At 43.2% G+C, this 22,299-nt stretch overlaps 1 protein-coding gene and 1 long non-coding RNA gene across 8 annotated transcripts in view; one reads left to right on the top strand and one right to left on the bottom strand.

The window, feature by feature from the left end:
• NEK7 (NIMA related kinase 7) overlaps positions 1-2,535 on the bottom strand; it is a 157,412-nt gene extending 154,877 nt beyond the window's left edge. Inside the window, exon 1 of one of the 5 annotated variants that reach the window (XM_072831304.1) lies at positions 2,381-2,535. The gene's annotated coding sequence lies outside the window, so the exon portion shown is untranslated. The other 4 variants (XM_072831309.1, XM_072831306.1, XM_072831308.1 and 1 more) reach the window with 4 other exon arrangements.
• LOC140635959 (uncharacterized) lies at positions 171-21,191 on the top strand. Of its 3 annotated transcripts, XR_012033322.1 has the most exons (5): positions 171-510; positions 867-1,331; positions 1,431-1,629; positions 18,502-18,619; positions 20,386-21,190. It is a non-coding gene; the product is annotated as an uncharacterized lncRNA (long non-coding RNA). The 3 variants fall into 3 exon arrangements; XR_012033323.1 differs by lacking the exon at positions 171-510 and having other exon boundaries at positions 706-1,331; positions 1,431-1,633; positions 20,386-21,191; XR_012033321.1 differs by lacking the exon at positions 171-510 and having other exon boundaries at positions 708-1,331.
• The last annotated feature ends 1,108 nt before the right edge of the window (positions 21,192-22,299 follow it).

The raw sequence follows: 22,299 nt of genomic DNA, 5'->3' as shown, positions 1-22,299 counted from the left end.
GAAACGTGTGTTAAGTGGGAAGAGGCACGGAGGGAGCTACAGGTGGGACCCCCATCCATTAACCGCCCCCCCCCAAACGGCAGCTGCGAGTACGGGCTACATACACCTGCACCCAAAGTTAACGCTCTTTTCTTTTCAGGTCGATAAAAAGATTCTTTAAAACCGTGCCCAGATGCCCAGGTAGCTGTGGGAGAAAGCCTAACAGCTCAGACTGTGACGCTCCGCGGCTTTCGTTCCCTCGTGACGTCAGAGGACACCTGCCACCGGTCCACCTGGGCGTGCGGCTTGCGGACCACCTTCCGTGGCCGCTGCACAGCCTCGGACGCGGCGGGGCGTTGCTCCAGGAAGAAACGAGAGACGGGGCCACGGGCGGGGGGGGAGTGGGAGGAAACCGCAGCCTCCTCGCCTGGATCCCACGCGGCTGGTCGCGGGGCCTCAGGCCGGAGCCCGTCCGCCAGCCCGCATCCCTCCAGGAGGACCTTCTGTCCCGCCTCCAGGGCCGCGACCCAGGTAGGAAGTACCCGCCCTCCCGAGCGGAGACCGCGGCGTCCTCGCCGCTCATTGGCTGCGTGGGCCGTCAGTGCTGCGGAGGGCGGGGCCTCCGGGGGACGGAGCTGCGGGGGGCGGGGCCTCCGGGGGTGGAGCTGCGGGGGGCGGGGCCTCCGGGGGGGAGGCCGCGGGGAGCAGCGGCGCAGGCCAGCACGTCGCCCCGGGTCGCCGCGGCGCTCCCCAGCCCAGACCTCCCGCCAGTCTCCACTCGGGGGTGGGGGGGGGGTGTGGAGGGGGAGGAACCTCCTCTCAACGTGCGGGTCACACTCCTCCACGCGGCAGCGTCTCACAGCGCCCACACCTCTCCCCCAACCCAGGCAAGCGCCTCGTCCCGCACCCGCCGAAGAGATGCTGCGGTTTTAGGGATGAAGCAAGCTGTGGACTGGATCCCCCGCGGGCAGCAGAGGATTCCTACCCCTGGGAGGGACACGATTGCTTAGGGTCTACGTTAACTGCTCCCGGTGCGCTGGCCTTGGCCAAGTACTAAAGCCCGCAATACTCGGCGTCCATTCAGCAAGCGCTGATGGTGCCTCTTGCTTGATCGATCACCCACCGCTCCCAGCGCTCTGTCCGCCTGTCCCTCTGCAGAGCCGTCCTCCGGCCACACCCGCAGCAGCTCGAGCTCCCGCACGCAGTCACCACCACACACGCGTTCTGTCCTCTAGCCTGTAGGGCGACCTCACAGGACACACTACCGGTGCCTGCAGGGAGTGCGCGTACTTTCTCGACGCTGCAAACTCTTGGGAGGAACAGTCAGAAGCAGTCGTTCTGGTTAATAACAGGTACGCGACGCTCTAGAAACTACGCGCCCTCGATTCTTACAACAGCATCCTCACGATCAGTAGTCAGGGAAAAATCATTTCGTTTTGTAATGTTTTCAGGCTTTCCAGTCCCGTCTGCAGGGCTGCCCAAGGATGCGACATACCCTCCCGTAAAATAAGTCTATTTTCAGTACCTATGCGTAACCAGGAGTACAGCCACGAGAGACCACGATTTACCTGTCTGGCACATCATCTCCCAAGGCCTGCAGGACACCGCAAAGAGGCAACTCGAGTTCTCCAGCACCCACTGCAGCATCCTGTAGGTAGTGTTCCTTCCTGGCACTGTGCTACGGCAATGTGGGCTTCTCTTTTTTTTTTTTTTTCTTTTTATGGGGGTCCCCTTGGTCTCCCTGGCTTCGGCCTCAATTCTCAACTTATTTTTGCATTGCCACCATCACCACCAAGGCTCTCTATTGCCTTGCAATCTCACGCACGCACACACACACATCTGCTAAATCTAGCGGGGTCCCACGAAACCCCACTCCCCGCCGGGTCGGCCATCCTCCCTGCACTTCTCAGGCGACCTCAGCTACTCCGTCGGCTACTCCGTCCGCCGCGCCGCGCCCCCCGCCCACTCTACCGGGCGAACTTCACTCCTCCGAAGTCGGGCCGCCGCCGAAGCCTGACAGCCGGACCCAACCAATCAGCGACGGATAAATAACCGGCGCCGCCAATGAGCAGCAGCCGAGGGCCGGGAGGCGGGACTTCGCCCAAGTTCCTCGGGTCCTGCAACCAGAGACCTGTTGCCGCCGCCGCCGCCGCCGCCGCCGAGCTTCTTAGTTACGGCGGCGCCCACGGCAGCCCGAGGCCGCCAAGCCCGAGCGGGGCACCGAGCTCCTGCCGCCCGCGCCCGCCCCCGCGCCCGCCCCCGCCCGGCGCGCCCCGCCCCGCCCCGCCCCGCCGGGGGATCCCGCAGGCCGCCCGCGCTCTCCCGTGCTCGCCCTCCGCGCCCGCCTCCCGCGGGCAGCCCCGCCCGGCCCCGGGCGCCCGAGCCCCCGGCAGCCACTCACCGGGAAGTTGGAAGTTTCCGGCGCTCCTGCCCGCCGGGGGCCCCGGGGCGGCTGGGCCGGGCGGCGCCGCGGAGAGGCCCGCTGGGCCCGGGGCTGTGGCTGCGAGGCCGGGAGCCGATCGCCACCTCCCGCCGCGCCGCCCCCGCGGACGCTGCCGGCGCGGCCCCCACCCTGCGCACGGCGAGGCGCGGCCCGAGGGCGAGCCTAGCGGCGGCCCATCCTCCGCACCTCCCGCCCCTCCTCCCGCGGCCGCCGCTGTCAGCGGTGTAAACATCCCGGCAGCCCCGAGGAGCGGGGCGGGGCGGCCGCCGGCTCCTCCTCCCGCGCCCGGGCCCCGCCGCCCGGCTCCCCCCGAGCCCGGGGCGGCCGCTGCCCGGGAGCCTGCGCCCTCTCCGCTGGCACGTGCGTGCCGCCGCGTGCAAGCAGCGAGCTCCCCCGGTGCACACCCCCCCCGCCCCCCGGATCCCGGCGTGTCGATTCCACCCTCTTTTACCAGGTGGTTCAAACTACCTCTGCGCTAACCACGCCTGGCATCGGGGACGCCGGCTGTTAGGGCTGTTAGGGCGTTCCGCAATACTGAGCCGCTCCTGGGGACTGGGAGGCACCGGAGACCCCCCGGGACCCCGGGGCTCCAGCGGAGCCGCGAGACTCTCCTCCGGGAGCACCTGGGCACGTGTTGCTGCAGATGACCCCGAGCAGGCGGTACGGAGCCGAGCAGGCCGGCGCCCTAATCTTCGTACCACCCCTACCCCCACCCCCCCATGAACTCGGTGACGTGGCAGCAAGTTCACTCACCTCCCCCGGGGTGAGCACAAGAGCAGTAATAATACTCCTCGACAGGACCCAGGTTAGAATTAAACGAGATAAGCAAGGTGCTTCAAGACAAGAACCTAGCCCCTAAGTACCCCTTAAGTAGCTGTTACTGCCCCCCCCCACCAGGTCTTGCACTAGCTCGGCTTACCCACCCAAGGGGTTGGAACCAAGAATGAACAGATTACAGCTCCGAGACTTCAAAAGTTAAAGCCACGGGGGTGTCAAGAGGACACTGGTACGCGTCTGCTCGCTCGCAGATGCTGTGGGTCGCGAGCTCTTGCACGTTCCTCCCACGGAGGTGGAGCCTCATTCCCTCCCCACTTGTATCTGCGCTGATCTCTGGTGACTTTGAGCGGTGGAGTTTGGGAGAAACTATACTGTGAAAGATTCTAGGCGAGGCCTTCAGAGAACTGGCATTTGCACCTCGGGCTCTTGGAGCTGTGAGCCTCCCTGTAAGAAGTCCAGCTACCCTACTGGGAAGACCACATGGAGAGCCCCTGAGATCGCACGGCCCTCTAGACCTCCCACCAAGGTTTTAGGCACGTGGGTGAACCCATCCCAGACCCTGTAAATCAAACCAGCTCTTGCAGCCAACATCACGCAGAGCAGAAAAAAATTCCTCCAGCTGAGCCCCGCTAAAATTGCTGGCCCACAAGTCAATGAGGCACTAATGCCAGAATCTTTACAAGTTCGTATGACAGGGTGAACTTCATCAATTAGAGGCCTTAAGAGCAAAGACAGGTTTGCCAAATGATGAATTGAGCTTCACAGGCGCAGCGCAGAAATTTGCCTGAGGTTCCAGCCTACCTGTCTGCCCCGTAGAATTCACACTCAAGATTGCAATTCTTTTTTTTTTTTAAGATTGCAATTCTTACCTGAATCGCCAGCCTGCCTGCCCTATAAATTACAAACTTCCCAACCCCCCATAATCACTTGAGCATAAAATAAAATGAAATATCCTAAATTTACAAAAAAAAAAAAGTAAAGCTATGGAATTAAGATTTGGAAAGTTTATTTTTTGCCCAAAAAGAAAGGTTAAGTCAAGATCTCAAGAAGGGATGTTAATTCCATTGGCTCAATAAGGAATAATAAATGTTAAGTCACTGTTCTAAGGAAAGAAGATATAATAGTTACCAAGATACAAAGTCCTTGTTATCGTGGAGCTTACACTGTGGAAGAAAAGGCAACTATCAACACCAGCAGCCAGGAAATGCGTACTATGTCAGATGGTGATTCATACAAAAATAAAGTAGGGTAAGGAGACGGCAAAGGGAGCATGCTGTTTGAAATATATTTATCTGGGAAGGCCTCTGGGACATTTGAGCAGAGACCTGAAGAAAGTGAAAAATTGAGCCATGCATCTGTCTAGGGGTAAAGCACTCGACCTAGAAGGAACAGCAAGTGCAAAGACCCTGAGTGGAAGTGGGCTTGGTATGTTTGAGGAATGAACAGGAGAAAAGTGTAGCTAAAATCCAATGAACAAAGGGAGAGCACTAACAAATGGGATCAGAAGAGGGGGTGGGGTGCAGGAAGGGGACAAATTAGAACCTTGGTAAGTTTGGAGTTTATTCTGAATGAAACGGAGAGTTGTGGAAGGGGTCACCAAAGCAGACTCACTGAGGATAAAAGAGCTGCACTGTGGAGAAGAGACCAGAACAATTCGAAGACTGTTCTAATGGTCGGGTAAAAAATATTGATGACTTACACCATTGTGCATACAGTGGAGATAATAAGAGTGGTCAGATTCCAGATCTATTTCGAAGATTTGCCAGTGGGTTGGATGTGAGGTAAGAAAGGAGACCAAGATGAAGCCAGTGAAGTTGGAATTTGAACTGCCCCATCCTGTCACATCACAACAAATTAACATCAGTCTGTCAAATAAGAACCACGTCACTCGAGTCCTACACAGCACACCAGGAAGGAAAAATAACCAGATATTCCCAAGCTGAAGATATTTCGACCTGGTACGGTACAGGAACTATGATTAAAGGTTTTGGGGGATTTTGTTTGTATTTTAATATCTTTTGCACTACCTTTTAAAAAACATAGATTGATAGATAATAAAACATCCCCGTTTAAATAAACTTCAGATTCATCTATAGACCTGGCGTTTCACTGCTATGGGGAAAACTTACAGACCTTATGAACACCCATAAGCAAATAAATCAAAATGAGGTCACGAAACCCTTATAGCCACAAGGGTTTTATCTAGGAAATATTTTATTAGTGGCTATATAGTGCCCAAAGTATTGAAATCATCTGTATGTGTCCTCTTGCTTCACCTTAACAGACTACAGAGCTATAGCTATGTAGTAGCAAAGTGTTTTAAAGGTTGTTAAGACTGTAGAACTGAATCCACTGCACTTTCTCATTGTGGCTTTTTAGCAGCCTACGTGGAGATAAGCGAGGGGCCCCTGGCTTGGGCCCCAGCCCAGGGCCCCTGGCCTGGAGCAAATGCTAATGGAAAACAGAGAGATCTGGCCAAAGCAGCTCCTCTGGCCTCAGGGATCTTTCCAGCAGAGTCTAGCATTAACTGCTTTTCTATTATCTCCCGCCAAACTTGCTCCAAAAATGGTGTTCGGCTCCATGAAATGCACCAATTACAGTCCTTTATAGGAGGTACGTTTATCCTAATTACCCCACAATACATACCATTAACCATCAGGTTAACTTTGCTGTAAATGATACTTGATTATTATACTTAAAGCCTGTCAGCTTACACTAAGTTTCACATTTTATTATTCATATAACTTTGTTGGCCCCACACAATTAAAAATAAAAATTAAACATAGAATTGATTACCAATATTGATTGATTACCCGTAGGCTAAACCAGATCAGATGTTATCTACTGTGTTCATTGTAAATGCAACTTCTCCATAAGGAGCAAAACTTGCTAGAAAAAAAAAAAAAAAAGTTTTCCCAAATGAAGGATAGTGAGGTAATATTAAAAATAATTTTCTTTTGAAAAAAGATCCTAGCCACTAGCGTAAGACCAGAAATGTCTAGTCTTCTTGACTCACAAACATAGTGCTGGCAACAGGTGTACTTAAAAAGCTACTAGTGATATTGGCAGCCACCGAATTTGGCAGCTAAATGGTGATGAGGCTTAGTCAAGCTGTTGAAATGTCTGGACTAAATTGGGCCAAGAGGAGGAAGTCAAAGTGCAGACTGCAGACAACCCAAGGGAGATCACTTTTCTCTAGTCCTGGCTGTAGTCACTGTCCAGTGTCAGAAAATAAATCTTTTTCTTTCTTTGAGACAGTCATGAAAAATATTAGAAAGCTACTTTTTCACTTTTATGGCCCCTTGCATTTAATTTGTAATGGATCGTGTAGATGAGCTTCCTATGAAAACAATAAAATCAGCCTTAATTTTATTCTCATATCAAATCCCTAGATTTCAAAATCACAGAAAGGCAACTCTGTTATATACCTAGAATCTAGTTATGGTATTTTGAGAATACAGTTCATAGTTAAAAATTGTGGCCTCCTGATGGCAGCTTTTTCCTGGCTAACTCTGTAGTAGTTACAAGACTGGGGAAACATTTCAATACACTATATACAGCTTTTAAAATGTATACTCCTAATGGAGGGAAATTTAATATGTTATATTGGTTGCAAAATAGGAAAGAAATAGTACAACTGGCAGTTGACGTTTATAATGTAATTTTCTTTGGCTACCAGAACTCAGTTGAATTTATGCTTTTTGTCTCTTGAATATAAAAGCCAAAAGGCCAATATGCAATGGGCCAAGAGTCAAAACAATGAAGGAAATATATTTAAAAATCACTTCCCTTTTCACACTTGTACACTCTACACTTGATGTGGAGCCAAATGGTCAGGGCATTCCACAGGACACACTCTCCTCAACAATGGTAGCATTTTCACAGAGCATTCACAAGCTCCTCTCAATTCTTATGTTCACGGAGAGTCGCGGTGATACCGTAATCAAATCCCAAAGACAATTTTTAGAAGTACAGGTTTCTCTGGAATATTTTATGTGGGTGCATCTACCCTGAGAAAGGGGTGTTACAAATACCCTGTGATTTCACAAAGGGTATTTGTAAGGTCTGGAAGAGGTCTACCGAATTTCTGCCTCCTTCTGTATCTTCTGATTCATCAAGTCCTCTTTTGTGCTCTTCGCTTAATCTTGGGATGCAACCATTCAAGTCTGAACAGTTGGAGCAATTTTCTATTTCCTAAATAGGAAAAAAATGGCAAATAATAAGTATTTTTGTTTACTTTTAGTATTTCCGCATGGTTGAGAGAGTACTCTCAGGGCTAGAATCCAGAAGCACATCCCAGAAGTGTCAACACAGGAGGTGAAACGTTGCATTCACTGTTGTGTTCATACTCTTTGCTTTTTGCTCATCCTCTTTGCTCGTACTTCAGCATTTATTGCTTAAAACATACATCTCTTCATGTATTTCTTCAACTGTCCTATTTAATGTCCTAAGTGTACTTTAAAATACGTCAGTAATTATTTCTTAAGCAGTTCAATTGCACTGTTAATGTTCAATCTATTTGGAAATACAGGATGTGAGTAAAACCAGATTTGGAAACTTGCCACATCAAACTCAAAGATATACTCAAAGCCGGCTTTTATTGTCTTTATGACCATAAGCCTCGTTAATCTTAAACAGCTTCAATATCTTCCATAATTCTGCTTCTGAATTCACTATTGGGTAAAATTCAAATTATGGAGACATGCTATTTCTTTAATCACTCTGTCATATCAGCTTTTCCATCTAAAAGTTAGCATTATGTAGAAGGAGTACCTAACACAACACTTTGTGGAATAAAACTGGATCATTTCCAAAGCTTGAGAACGTTGGGGCAAAAATCAGAGATATGCTTAAAAACTTGAAGTACCTGTTCTCAAAGTCAGGGCAAGAACCTTTAAATTCATAAACCATGCAAGTACTGATGAAGACAAGTCAATCAATATTTGTGGGCTTATGTAATAATCCATTCTTTGAAAGAGTGGGAGGGATCCCTGGGTGGCGCAGCGGTTTAGCGCCTGCCTTTGGCCCGGGGCGCGATCCTGGAGACCCAGGATCGAATCCCATGTCGGGCTTCCGGTGCATGGAGCCTGCTTCTCCCTCTGCCTGTGTCTCTGCCCCTCTCTCTCTCTCTGACTATCATAAATAAATAAAAATTAAAAAAAAAAAAAAGTTAAAAAAAAAGTGGGAGACAACAAACTGTACTGTCACCCATGGAATCTGCAAACAGTTCTAATAGGACAATATTGTTATATTGGCTCATCAGTGTTATTTATTTATTTCCTTATTTATTTGTTTACTTACTTACTTATTTCCTTACGAAAAAGAGGAAGAGAGAAAGCACATACTGGGGGAGGGGCAGAAGGAGAGGGAGAGAATCCCAAGCTGACTGCGCGATGAGCATAGAGCCCAACTTGAGGCTTAATTGAAGGACCCCCAGATCATGACCCGAGCCAAAATCAAGAGTCAGACACTTGACCAACTGAGCCACCCAGGTGCCCCTCATCAGTGTTATTTATTGTTATGTCTCAAATAGGTTCATTTAATCCATAGAACTTTTAAATTATTTTTAACTTATTTATATATAAATATATTATTATTATTTTTGTATATAAGTTAATTATGTTTAAAGTTATTTTAAAATCTTATTTTAAAGTTGCATGTACATTTAAAATTTACTTAAAGGTTTTATGTATGTAGATAACTTCAAAAAATAATTTTAAAGTATATAAATACACACATACAATGTATAGTTTGGGCAACCAAAGTACGCAACTATTTAAGATTCTGTTATTTTTCGTTGTTCTTTCCTTGCTCAAACCGAAAGATAAAAATGGGGACACCTGGGTGGCTCAGCCAGTTAAGCGTCTGCCTTTAGCTTAGGTCATGGTCCCAGGGTTCTGGGATTGAGCCTCACATAGCAGAGAGCCTACTTCTCCCTCTCCCTCTGTCTGCTGCTCATCCTGCTTGTGCTTTCTCTCTCTCTCTCTCTCTCTCTCTCTATCTATCTCTCTCTCATATAAATAAATAAAATATAATTTTTTTAAAAAAGACAAAAATAATCACTTTTTTCTGAAGACAATAAAATATGACTTCTTTATGTTCTAAATTAAATGAATTTAATACTTTATCAGGTCTATATCCTATAACTCTCAAGTAGGCAGGTATGTTTTACTCTTTACAATAGGAAGTTTGTAGAAATAGCATAATGTAAATTAGAGATGACTGGAAAAAAACATGAAAATGACTTAATGTCAAGAATTAGTTTGAATTTCCTACATAATTTTTTTAAGATACATTTCTGTAGTACTACATATCCAAGCTTTTATTTCTAATACCTAGCTAGTGATATTTTAGGCTATTGCACTGTCCTAAAATCTAAATATGTAAAGAGAGGGGTGTCTCAGTGGTTAAGGTCCTGCCTTCGGCTCAGGACATGATCCCGGAGCCTGGGATCCAGTCCCACATCAGGCTCCCTTCAAAGAGGTTGCTTATCCCTCTGCCTATGCCTTTGTGTCTCTCATGAATAAATAAATAAAATCTTTTTAGAAATAAATAAATAAATAATAAATATGTAGAGTATGTTAAGTCAGAACAATCAATATCATCTGAAACTTTGATTGTTTAGCCCCTAAAAGCTAGAATCTACTTTTATCATTTTCAGAATCTAATGTTTTAATTCCTTTTATGGATATTCTATGTATTTCCCTATTTCATAATCCTTTAAAGTTCTGTGTATGTAAACTATACAAAAATCAAAACAAAAAAAATCAAAACAAACACCCCCATCTGTTTCTTAACACATATGGAGATAATCAGCTGCCATATATTTTTTTTTAAGATTTTATTTATTTATGAGAGACACAGAAAGAGAGCGAGAGAGAGGCGGAGACACAGACAGAGGGAGAAGCAGGCTCCATGCAGGGAGCCTAATGTGGGACTCTATCCTGGATCCCGGGATCACAGCCTGAGCCAAAGGCCGCCACTCAACCACTGAGCCACCCAGGCAACCCTCAGCTGCCATATTAAGGGATTTTCACACCTGTGATGAGGCAGCAGCTCATGAACAGGTTCTGGGACCAGCAGCTTTGGGATTGAATATCCCCAGGCCCCCACCCCTGGGTTCTACCTCGGATGATAGGGTATGATGTGATGCAAAGACGAAGATGGTGCGGCTGAGGGAGGGAAAGAAGGTGCCAACTACAACAAAACACTTTCAGGTTTTCCTCTTCTCTCACCCAAAGATAGCAAAGGGGGAATGAAACTCCTGTCTCAACAGTCTTGTTCTTCTTCTCTAGTAAAGACAGAGTAGTAAGTGTCCTACAGTAAAACACGACAAACTTAAAAAAGATACAGCCTCCAATTCGCCGTAAGAAGGAATTCCTAACCTTATAGAATAGATTCTCAAATACCCCTCTCTAGCCAAATTTTAGAATGGAATTTAGCTCACCTCTCTGGCCCAGTTTATGCATAAGTTGCCCCAAAACAAGAAGATGGGTTGGAATCACATAAGCTTACCTCCTAGTTTACATAAATCACAAATAAGCTTCCATAGTAGCTCTTTAGCAGTCCAGCTCCAGGAAAATGTGGAAGTAAGTCAAGTCTGTCCTTGTTTCACTCTTACTGCCCTCGGTACAGAGCTTTGTTCTCAGTTACCATCGGGGATTAACCATACATTTTTAGTTTTGTGGTTTTAAGAGCATGAAGCATTAGTGCATATCTCTGTGTTTATTTTTAAACCGAGTCTTGTGATTAGGAAGTAGGCTTCCATTCCTTGGTTCTTAAATGTTTTTTGATCTTTGATATCTTTGTTAAAGTACATATGCTAAATAAAATAAAATAAAATAAAATAAAATAAAGTACATATGCTTTTAGAAGGAAGTTACACCTTAAGGCTACTTGATGAGTGCCTTGTGCGGATGAAGAGACAGTCTGAAGAGAACAAAGGATAAGACACTCTAGGCAGGGATAACAGGAAGGGACAACCTTTAGATTGGAGAGTCCAGGAATGCTTGTCAGAGGAAATGACATTTAAATGGCAGCTAAAGGATATAAAGGAGCCATCAAGGGGGAGCACTGAGGTCCAAAGGTAGCCACATCTGTTTTTCCTTCCTTCCATCTGGAGAAGAGCACCCAGGAGCTTACAGGCCCGGGTTACAAAGATGTCTACTCGGTGGCTTCATTTTTATGAACTGAGGAAAGGATTACTATTGATATAATAAATAAAATCTCTATCCGTGAAAAGGAAAATTGGAAAAATTTTCTACCCAGAAAGCCTCAGAATTATGCCAGTGCTTTGGGAAGGGCATGTGACTATTCTCTGCAGCCTGTTTTCTTGCTTTTCTTCCTCTCTCTTCTTACCCCTCCCCTCCTCAATCTTCTTCCTCACATGCTTTCTTCCTTTCTTCTTTCCTTTCCCAGACTTATTTATTAAATGTCTTGCATGCATTAGGACTCCAGTGGATTCTGCAAACAGCATTTCATTGTTTCTCACTTTTTTTAAAAGATTCTCTTTCCTTCCTTCCTTCCTTCCTTCCTTCTTTCCTTCCTTCCTTCCTTCCTTCCTTCCTTCCTTCCTTCCTTCCTTCCTTCTTTCAAAGACACAGAGAGAGAGGCAGAGACACAAACAGAGGGAGAAGCAGGCTCCCTGCAGGGAGCCCTATGCAGGATTCAATCCCAGGACCCTGGGATCATGACTGAGCCAATAGCAGACGCTCAACCACTAAGCCACCCAAGCGTCCCTCTTACCTTTTTTTTTTTTTTAACATTTAACCTCTAGGAGTTGGAATGCATCCCATCGCTAATGATATCTTAGAATCAATGAACTAGAAAACAATGGTGTAAGCAGTGAGTCTTTGTTTTAAAAAAACCAGAATATTTTGATCAAAATCTGAGCACGAGATCTAAATTACAACTAAATTATATGCAGGGATTATGAGGAAGTCACTGAATCAAGCTTTTCTTATTTCTTTGCAAGTTCTATTTGGAATTGTTTGCCGTACAATTCAATATTTGCTATTTTCATTGTTTAAACAATTTTAAAAATTTGAAAATAATGGGAAACTAATTTTGACTAGATCTCAAAAAGCACAGTGGTAATTAACCATCATAAATAAAGTACTTATCACCACCAAGTGGCTGAGTAGCTTATTTGCAGGAAAGAGTATGAAAGAATGGAATAGAGTTGCCAAGCAAACTCTTAAATGTTACAAAAAACTCTCCCAGGTGAAAGCAGGTAGAGGGCAGTGATACTGGTTATAATCTCCACATCTCCAATAAAGGAATTGAGAAAGAATAATAAGTGCCCAGAAAACATGGGAGTAAACAAATCCTTGTGAAGAAAAAGCTACTCTTTTATATATATTTTATGATTGTATTATCTTGGAAAAGAATCCCATAAAAACACGTGTGTGCACACACACGCATACACATATGCACACCCCCACACACACACATACTCATAAGCCCAATCAGATGGATGTGAAATGCATACATTTGGTAATAGCAGAGGTGCAAAGAAACACACAACTCAGTGGTTCTCAACTCTGGCTGTACTAGGCCTCATCTGCACAAATTCTACTTCACTTAGTTTGAGGAGTCTTGGATAATTAATATTTTAAGAACTTCTCTAAGTGATATTAATGTTCAGCCTAGATTAAAAACCATGAGTAAAAAAAATAAAAATAAAAATAAAAAAATAAAAAAATAAAAAATAAAAACCATGAGTAAAGGCTCAGTGGTTGAGCACCTGCCTTCAGCTCAGGGCATGATCCCAGGGTCCTGGGATTGAGTCCCACATCGGGCTCCCTTCAGGGAGACTGCTTCTTCCTGTCTGTGTCTCTGCCTCTCTCTCTGTGTGTCTCTCATGAATAAATAAATAAGACCTTTAAAAAAAAAAAAAAAGAACCACGAATAATTGATATTTATTGAGTTCCTACTATGGCTAAAGCCCCATATTAAGTACCCTTGGAGGATATAAAGGGTTAAGGAATACAAAGTTATGTACTCTGAGGGAAATAAAGAATAAGATCTATAAAGAATTCACAATAATATGATCCTGAACCACTATAAACTCCACCACTATCACGCTAAGTGTCTGTGAGACCGGTATTAGACTAGTATCATCTTTAGGTGTTGGCAGGATGTATGTGAACCTTTCATGTGCACACACACAGACTCAAACAGCACATTAATAAGACATAAAAAAAAATAAGAGTCTCATTATTTGTTTCATCATGCTACTCAAGCCGTACCCTCTACGTGTTTCTCAAAATGGCCTTTACTAAAATCACATGGAGAGCTTTTTAAAAATATCATTGCCCTACCTCCATATTATAGAATTTTAAAGAGTAGGCCTAGGGATTCTAGAAAGCTTCATTTTTAATATGCTCCTTGGTGATTCTAATTCACAGAAAAAGTTCCAAACCACTGATTTACACCAGCACTTTTTTTTTTTTCCTTCTGGAGATAGTGTTTGCCTGTGTGAATGTGATCCTGGGGGCTGGGGGTAGGGAGTGATATTATATCTAGGTATAGAAATAAATGTTGCCTATAATCTAAACCATTGCCTTAAGTTTAATTACTAAGTGTATTAATGACACATCTGCAACAGTCGTTGTCAGGTGCAGGGGCCCAGATTAAGTAGGTTGTTGGCTAGGTACAGTTCCCACACCCTAGCTGTTATATTCATTGCTTCCCTCTCATCACAGGAGAAAGTCCATGAGCAAGTAATAGTATTATTAAGATAACTTTGGATACACTCTTATTTTTAAGAAAATGCTTGATATCCTCAGTATTCTAACTATTGTTGGAAACACATTATTTGCTCAAACTGTGTTCATCACAATAACTAATTAGGAATATTTAGGGATATTTTAAATATTCAAGTGAATCATAGCAATACTTGAAACATTTGTCACACATCTTAGGAACTACTAACTCTAGGTGGTTCACTGTTTGGACATCAAATAGAGCTGCATTCTTTTGCATGACGGCATATCTTTGAGCAACTAAGTTTTGGAAGATTCCTGAGATTAGAAAGCAGGTAGCGTGAGAAAATCAATGTAGAACCAAAAATGATGTGGGGGTGTCTAATCTGATGCTGGGGCTTAAGAAGCCATGCACTGCCCAACAGACAAACACACCTTATTGGTAAGCAATTGTGATTGTTCAAGAATGAAATAAAAATAGTATTTATTCTTTCAAATGGTACCTATTCTTTTTTCAAACGGCTACTAAGTTGTTAGGACATAAATACTAAGTTGTTAGGGCATGTCTTCCAAGTGAATTACTTGGTGAACTCAACTGCTGGGGGTTTTTTTGTGTTTGTTTGTTTTGCCATGGGGTTTGTTAAAAAAAAAAAAAAAAAAGACTGATACGTGAACTGAGAAAGTTTGGAGATCTCTGCATACCAGTGAATTGCAGCATTAGAGCTGAGAGTTAGTGCTCTTGATGGTCTGAATTTTAATATACCTGAATTTGCTTTGTTTCCATCTCAACTCCTCTAGTTATTCAAACAGTATTTATCACAAGCTCACTGGAAAGTACCAAGTCCCTAAGGGCACATACTGATGAATGATACAAGACTTCCCTTCTAAGTATCCTTTGTATCTTCCTACACAAATATACTTTCTACAAAATGAACTATTTAGTTATAAGATCTTTCTTCTGTGCAACACGTGTAAAAAATACCGTATCCCCAAAGAAAGAATTAGAGCAACTATCAATTCGACCACGTTCCCATTTTCACCTTCCCCAAATTATGCAGATTAATCAATAATTCAAGATACTTCATGTGCCATATACTTGACAATTTGAAGCTGTCAGAGCAATAGCTTTAGACAGAGTAGCAAGATGACATTTGTGGCTAAGGAACTGGAAGGCAGACTCAGCATTCGCTAACATGATCATTACCCTTCAAGGGTGAAAGATTAGTCACTTCACCTTTAAGGGAGATTTCACTGGATGTGCTGGGCAACAAGGAAGGAGGATTTTAACTTTAGAACAATCTTATCCCACAGGATAAACACTCAGGAAAGTTCTACTAGTTATTTTTTTCTTTTTCTTTTTTTAAACCGAGTGACACTGCTAGTACTTTAAATAGAGAGACTCCAAATACCAGAGTAAAGTGATAAAAATTTAATACTAGAAAATGTTTAAGTGTTCATTTAAAGAATTATCATATATTTTACATCACAGCCAGAACTACTATGTCATTGCCAATGCATGCCAAGGGGGCATCAAAACAGTATTTTAAATATTTTAAAATCCTGCGTGATTCCCAAATTTATTATGTTTTTTGTTGTTGTTGTTTTTTGTTTTTGTTTGTTTGTTTTTTTAAGTGGAACAGATTTGGAGTTAGAGAAAAGCCCTGGGGAAACGAAACTTACATTTTTAAAACATTCTCTCCTCTTTCTTCCACTCTTCCCTAATTAGACTTTGAATGACTGAATAATCAAGAAAATGGCAAAAGAGGGAAGGGGAAGAAGAAGGAGGAGGAGGAGGAGCATTCGGAGGAGCGGAAGGGGGAGGGGAGAAGAGAAGGTGGAGGAGAGGAAGGAGGAGGAAGAGAAATATGTAAATATAATTACAAAAGAACTGGAATAAGCAGAATTTATACTAGTTGTTCAAGGTGAACTTGGAACCCAGCATTACAAAATTTTGATCTTATGACTAAGGATTCCCACCAATAAAAATAGCCATCCTGGATGCCTGGATGGCTCAGTGGTTGAGCGTCTGCCTTTGGCTCAGGTTGTGATCCCGGGGTCCTGGGATCGAGTCCCTCATTGGGCTCCCTGCGTGGAGCCTGCTTCTCCCTCTGCCTGTGTCTCTGCCTCTCTCTCTCTCTCTCTCTTTCTCTCTCTTTGTCTCTCTCTGTCTCTAATGAATAAATAAAATAAAATAAAATAGCCATCCTTCTCCAGTTTGGAAGAAAGAAAACAACCTCCTTTTCCATAAGTCTTCTTTATTGAAGTGATTTGTGGAAAACACTACAGTGAATGGAAGACGGCCACCTACTGAGGCCACCAATATCTAAGGGGCGAAGTAATAAGCAGCCTTCATTACATGTCCCCTTTGCTCCCCATATGCGTCCCCAGTATGTTAGTTCGACATTCCTACATCTTTATGCTTTCCCCCATGCATCCATCAGGTGGAAAAGTGGTTCCTCCTTCACCAACGAGCTGGTGGGTTATCTATTTTGTAAATCTGAGGATAAATTAAACATGCTCATTTACATAGGCAATTCTAACTGCTAACCATTTAGAATGTTTATAATCGTCTTACCTATACAACTTCGAAGGGCAATTGGTACTCTTTTCAATTTGGGTGACATGAGTAGGTAGTGGGGAGATATAGTTTGTGGAGGGCGTGGGGTGGACACCGAGAAGTCTATTTGTAGAACTATTACATAAATTTTGAAATACCGAGCAGACTTGGCATTTCTTTTGGTCCGAATTGTGACTCTCCCCAAATGCATATGCTGAAGTCCTAACCTCTAGTATTTCTGAATGTAACTCTAGAAATAGGGTCTTTAGAGAGGTGATTAAGTTAAAATGAAGATGGAGGGGACTTAATCCAATCTAATGAGTGTCTTAGGGAAGAGGATATTTGTACATGAAAATGTGATGCTAGGGTTGTGTGTGCACGGAAAAAAGATCATGTGAAGAGGGAACAAGAGGGAAGTCATCCATAAGCTGAGGAGAGATCTCACAGGGAACCAACCCTTCTGACATCTTGATCTTGAACTTTCAGCCTCCAGAGCTGTGAGAAAACAAATTCCGATTGTTTAATCCACCTAGCCTGTGGTATTTTGTAATGAGAGCCCTAGCAAACTAATATGACACCTTAGACAATAACTAGAGCGTATTTGAAATCTTGCGCTATTACTCAACCATAGTTTAGTTTGTTACAGAAGTCTCCAAAAAATAAAAGGAGATTTAGTTTTCTTTTTTTAAGGAACCAAAATGGAGCATGGTTTTTAAAATAATCATTATAAAAACCTTCAACATTCTCCATCGATATCAATGCTGGATAGAATTTTGGAACATAAATACAAATGATTCTATGTTTACTTTTGTTTTAAAACTCTGAGAAATGGTGCTCTGCAAATTCCAGTGGTATGTGATTTTCCACAACTCGTTTAACAAGTGTAGTGTTTTTTGAGGAATGCCCAATTTACAGTGAAGGGTAGTTATTAAATTGGAGCTTTACCTATGTCTAGTTAAATTTTATAGTACGTTCTGATAGCTCTTTTTAATTTCATAGCTCTCTCTGAATTCCTCTTTGCACAACATGTGCAAGTTCCTATAAACCTGATCAGTTTTGGTGGCGTGTTCCTGTGAAAGTGAGATACACTTAGAAAAACAGTTCTAGAGCTCTTTGTCTGTGGAGTCCTTATATCTATCTCAATAAAAATACTTAAATTTGGGAACCCTGGGTGGCGCAGCGGTTTAGCGCCTGCCTTTGGCCCAGGGCGCGATCCTGGAGACCTGGGATCGAATCCCACGTCGGGCTCCCGGTGCATGGAGCCTGCTTCTCCCTCTGCCTATGTCTCTGCCTCTCTCTCTCTCTCTCTCTCTCTCTCTCTGTGACTATCATAAATAAATAAAAAATTTAAAAAAATACTTAAATTAATAAAGTTTGTATTTTGTAAGCAACAAAAATGCAATTGAAGTTCTTACAAAACTTTTTATGTTAAGGTGACTATTAAGAGGGTTTTTTCTTTTTTAAAGATTTTATTTATTTATTCATGAGAGACACAGAGAGAGAGGCAGAGACACAGGCAGAGAGGGAGCCCGATGTGAGACTCAATCCCAGGACCCCGGGATCACAACTTGAGCCAAAGGCAGATGCTCAACCACTGAGCCACCCAGGTGCCCCCATTAAGACGGTTATGAAGCACTTAGGGTCCCACAAAAAGAAATTAAATGCTTTCTCATATCTCTAACTAAATATTGGTCCTTAATGCAAATTTAGTAAAATCTGGAGTCAAAAACTATAATTCCCGAGGGTCTCGGTAATATGTTTCCACTGAGAATTCACTAGAGGGTCCCCAGGTCCACTGTGCCTCCTAACTACTTTCTCTGTTCCTGTAAATTCTACAGTTGACAGCTAGCTTAAAACCAAGGCTGTCTCTCCAAATCACTCATTAGGAAGGACAGTAAACAAGTAGAATGGGTTAAGTTGGCAAGGCTTTTCCTTTCATATTTTTGAGGGTGACATGGGTCAAAATGGTGTAGGGTGCTAGTACTAATTTTGCTCTTATTAAAATAGGTTACGTTCTTTTTCCTTTTTAACCAAACTAGGTTTCTTTCTCTAAAACCTGTCTCTCAGCCATTCATCACCATGACAGCATTACCAGAACTGGAAGGATTGATCACACACTCTCCCCTGAGGCAGGTGGTAATACAGCTCATTAATTTGGTGAGTGAGACAGATTGAAGAGTGATGTGGTTTCCTTGTTCTCCAAGTCGGTCAACTGATGGCCACTGTCCTCACCAAGTGGTAGATTATAACCAGGTAAAAGAAATGTTTTTAAAAGTCATTAGAAGAGCAATTTATAACAATACGGTATGCTGAGGATAGCACACATTTCTTATCGAGATGGCCTTATACATAACAGATTGGAGGTAGGGCTGCAAATTGCAGTGGAAACAACTGAGATTAGCTCCTATTATTATGCAAAGAATGAATTTGGCACCCAGCAATTAGATGATCAGAGTCATTAATTGAGTTTCTGTTATGTACGAGAATATATAACATCTTTATAGAGTAATTTTCACCTCCTGCTCTCCCACGTACATACATGTCATATATTCTATACATATTTTTGAGTCTCCGGGGGGGGAAAAGAAAAAGCTGTTCTTAGGATTTGACTGATATTTCTTATTACATAAACATATGTAGAAACGCAATTCTGAACTATAGTTTGCCTAGCGAAATGCAGTATTATTCTACTTCTAATTTATAAAATTCCTTTCAGAGTAGCACGTGGGCTATTACCTTTGCTATTAAGAACGTGTAGAGTCATCTGTCAATATTTTAGTTGCAAACCTCTTAGTTCATGAATCATCTATACCCATACTGGGGACTCACATCAGGCAAATCAGAATAGGAACCTAAAAATGAGGGTGATGTTAGGCTTTGACAGAGCTAAGAGTAGACACATGTATATTCATTCTTTGCTTGAAATTGTCTTAATGAACCTAAAAAATTTAGTTTGTCCAAAAGAATGTTGAAATTATTTCCTTGTTTTTATTGTGTTTATTATTATATTATATATTTATATTTAATTTTATTTTTATTATATATTATTATGTTATATTTATTATATCTGTTTCAGTCGGTTGAGGTTGCTATAACAAAGTACCATAGACTGGGTGCAACAGAAACTTATTTCTCACAGTTCTGGAGGCTGGAAGTCATATCAGGGGGCCAGCATGGTCAGGTTCTAGAGACCTGTCTTCCAGGTTACAGACCGCCAACTCCTTGTTAGATCCTCTCCTGGCTGGCAAGAGAGAACTCTAGGTTCTTCGTGCCCTTAAAAAGGTATAATCCCATCATGAAAGCTATACCCCCATGACCTCATCCAAATCTAATTATCCCCCTCAAAGACCACCTCCTCCAAATACCATCACATTAGGTACTGGGCTTCAACACATGAATTTGGGTGGGGGGGAGACACAAACATTCAGCCCATACCAACTCCTCATTAAAAATTCTGCCCTTTACTGATAAGGAAAATGTAATAATTTTTTTATTATGTATTTAGGATTTTTGTAGACCTTATATTTCCTTGTTAATTGATTATATGAAAACCTAAGTTTTTTGACAAAATTTTACATGCACAAGATTTTTAAAAATCAAGGAGTTCAGAAAGATTGCATGTGAAAAGCCCTGTGGCAGAACCCTGTGGGTTCTGCCCCACATCTTCCTTTCTCCAGCCCTGTTCCGCAGACACAACCACTTTTATGTTTTTGCTTTTAGCAATTCTGATAGTTACCACCATAATTCTAAATAATATATGCTTGATTCATCAACTTTAAGATCTATCTTTTGGCTTTCTGCTCTGATAGACAAGATTTTAGGTAAAATAACTCCTCTAACTCTTCCCTAGAAAGTTCTTAATCAGTTATTCACTCATCTATCCATTCATTCACTCAGTGATTGCTTATTATTTTCCTTTCTAGGGAGATTTCTAAGTGCTTGGCGACATCAACTGATAAAAGAGACAAAATTACTGCCTTTCTTGAGACAGAAGAGGAACATCCTGCTTGTGTCAATGATATATATATGTCATTGATATATATATATGTCAATGATATATAGAGAAGGTCATCAGAGCTACAGAAAAAAAAAAAGGTGAAGTGGTAAATCAGAAAGGGTGAGACTGGCAGCGTAGGTGAGTCTTCAAGACATGAGAGCATAGGCCACATGCACACCTGGGGAAGAGTGCTCTCTGGGTGGAGGAACCCATCAGTGTTAAGAGCCAATGCAGGTGCTCAGGAGCTTGCCACTCACATTTGGTGAATGATGGGAGACTGCAGTGGCAAGAAGAGTGAGCAAGGGCAGGAGCACAAGAGGATGAGCTCACAGTAGGATGGGGGAGAGCAGCACATCATGGAGGACCCATAAGGCTTTTAGAAGGCCTTAGACTTTTACTCTGGGTCATCTGGGCATTCTTTGCGTGATTGTGAGCAGAGACATCACAGGATCTTCCTTACATCTTGAAAGGACCCCTCTGGCTGCTGAGTTCGAATATTTTGTAAAGGGACAAAGAATGAAGCAGGGGGAAGCTGGGAAGCTATTTTAGTAATTTAGGGCAAAGACTGTAGGAGCTGGGATGAAGATGTAAGCCATAGAGAAATTAAGTCGTTTTCTGTATGTATTTTGAAAGCAGAACCAACAGAATCTCCTAATGAATTGGATTCAGGTTGTAAGAAAAAGAGATAAATAAATATAATGCAGCAAGTTTCATCTCCCTTTAAATTATCCTTGTTTCTACTTTGAACAATATACTTATGCTTTTACGTATTGTTCCATCAGGGTGGTAAGCATCTGCCATTACCTCTAATGACCTTTCAAATATCATATTTGGGGGAAAACTTATGTTGTGACTCTTTCCTTTCCAAAAGAAAAAGAAGAGCCCAATTCCAAGTCCCATTTCCCTTGCATCTATGACAGAATCATGTGACCTAGTTTCTCCCAACCAGATGCACCGATTTCCTGTGACCAACATGAAGGGAGAGAAACAGGCTCCTCTGGAATTTCCATCTGTGTGGGTGTGTGGATGGCAGTGGGTGTCAGATGGCGGCGGTGATAGTGGTAGTGGTTCGCCAGGGATGCGTGATGGAGTTCCTAGAACAAAGTCCAATTGGTTGGGCAGCAGCAGCAATCTCTTCTAATCTTCAGTGGACAGCACCACGAGTTACAGACCTGTTCTGCAACATGCTTTTGGGTATTATTCTTAGAAATAGCCTTGAGCCTGTTTGTTTTGGGGGTTTGTTTCTTTGGGTTATTTTTAGTTCTGCCCAAACTAAACTCATTGTTAGCCTTCCCATATAATTGTAATGATCTCCTCTCTGCTCAGTAGAGTCAAAGTGACCCTCCCTTGCTTTCATCTCACATTAACACCCTTGATGAATGCCAGCAACTAGAGATGTTGTCTTTTCATTCCCTGTCTTTTTTTTTTTTTTTATGATAGTCACACACAGAGAGAGAGAGAGAGAGAGAGGCAGAGACATAGGCAGAGGGAGAAGCAGGCTCCATGCACCGGGAGCCCGACGTGGGATTAGATCCCGGGTCTCCAGGATTGTGCCCTGGGCCAAAGGCAGGCGCTAAACCGCTGCACCACCCAGGGATCCCCTCATTCCCTCTCTTGTAAGGTGAGGATGCTGATGGCCCTAGCTTTCCTATCAGCTTATTTTTCACCTTCTACCTTCCAACTTCAATAATCTAAACTTTTAGAGGATCAATGTTGATAACATTCATATTTGGTTTTGTGACCATACCTCAATCCTTTTTAAAAAAATATTTTATTTATTTATTCATGAGAGAGAGAGAGAGAGAGAGGCAGAGACATAGGCAGAGGGAGAAGCAGGCTC

The sequence above is a fragment of the Canis lupus genome, chromosome 6 (genome assembly GCF_048164855.1).
Source record: "Canis lupus baileyi chromosome 6, mCanLup2.hap1, whole genome shotgun sequence".
NCBI classification, from domain to species: Eukaryota; Metazoa; Chordata; class Mammalia; order Carnivora; family Canidae; genus Canis; species Canis lupus.
The sequence above is the reverse complement of the archived record's forward strand: the minus strand, read 5'-3'. Positions and strand labels throughout refer to the sequence as shown.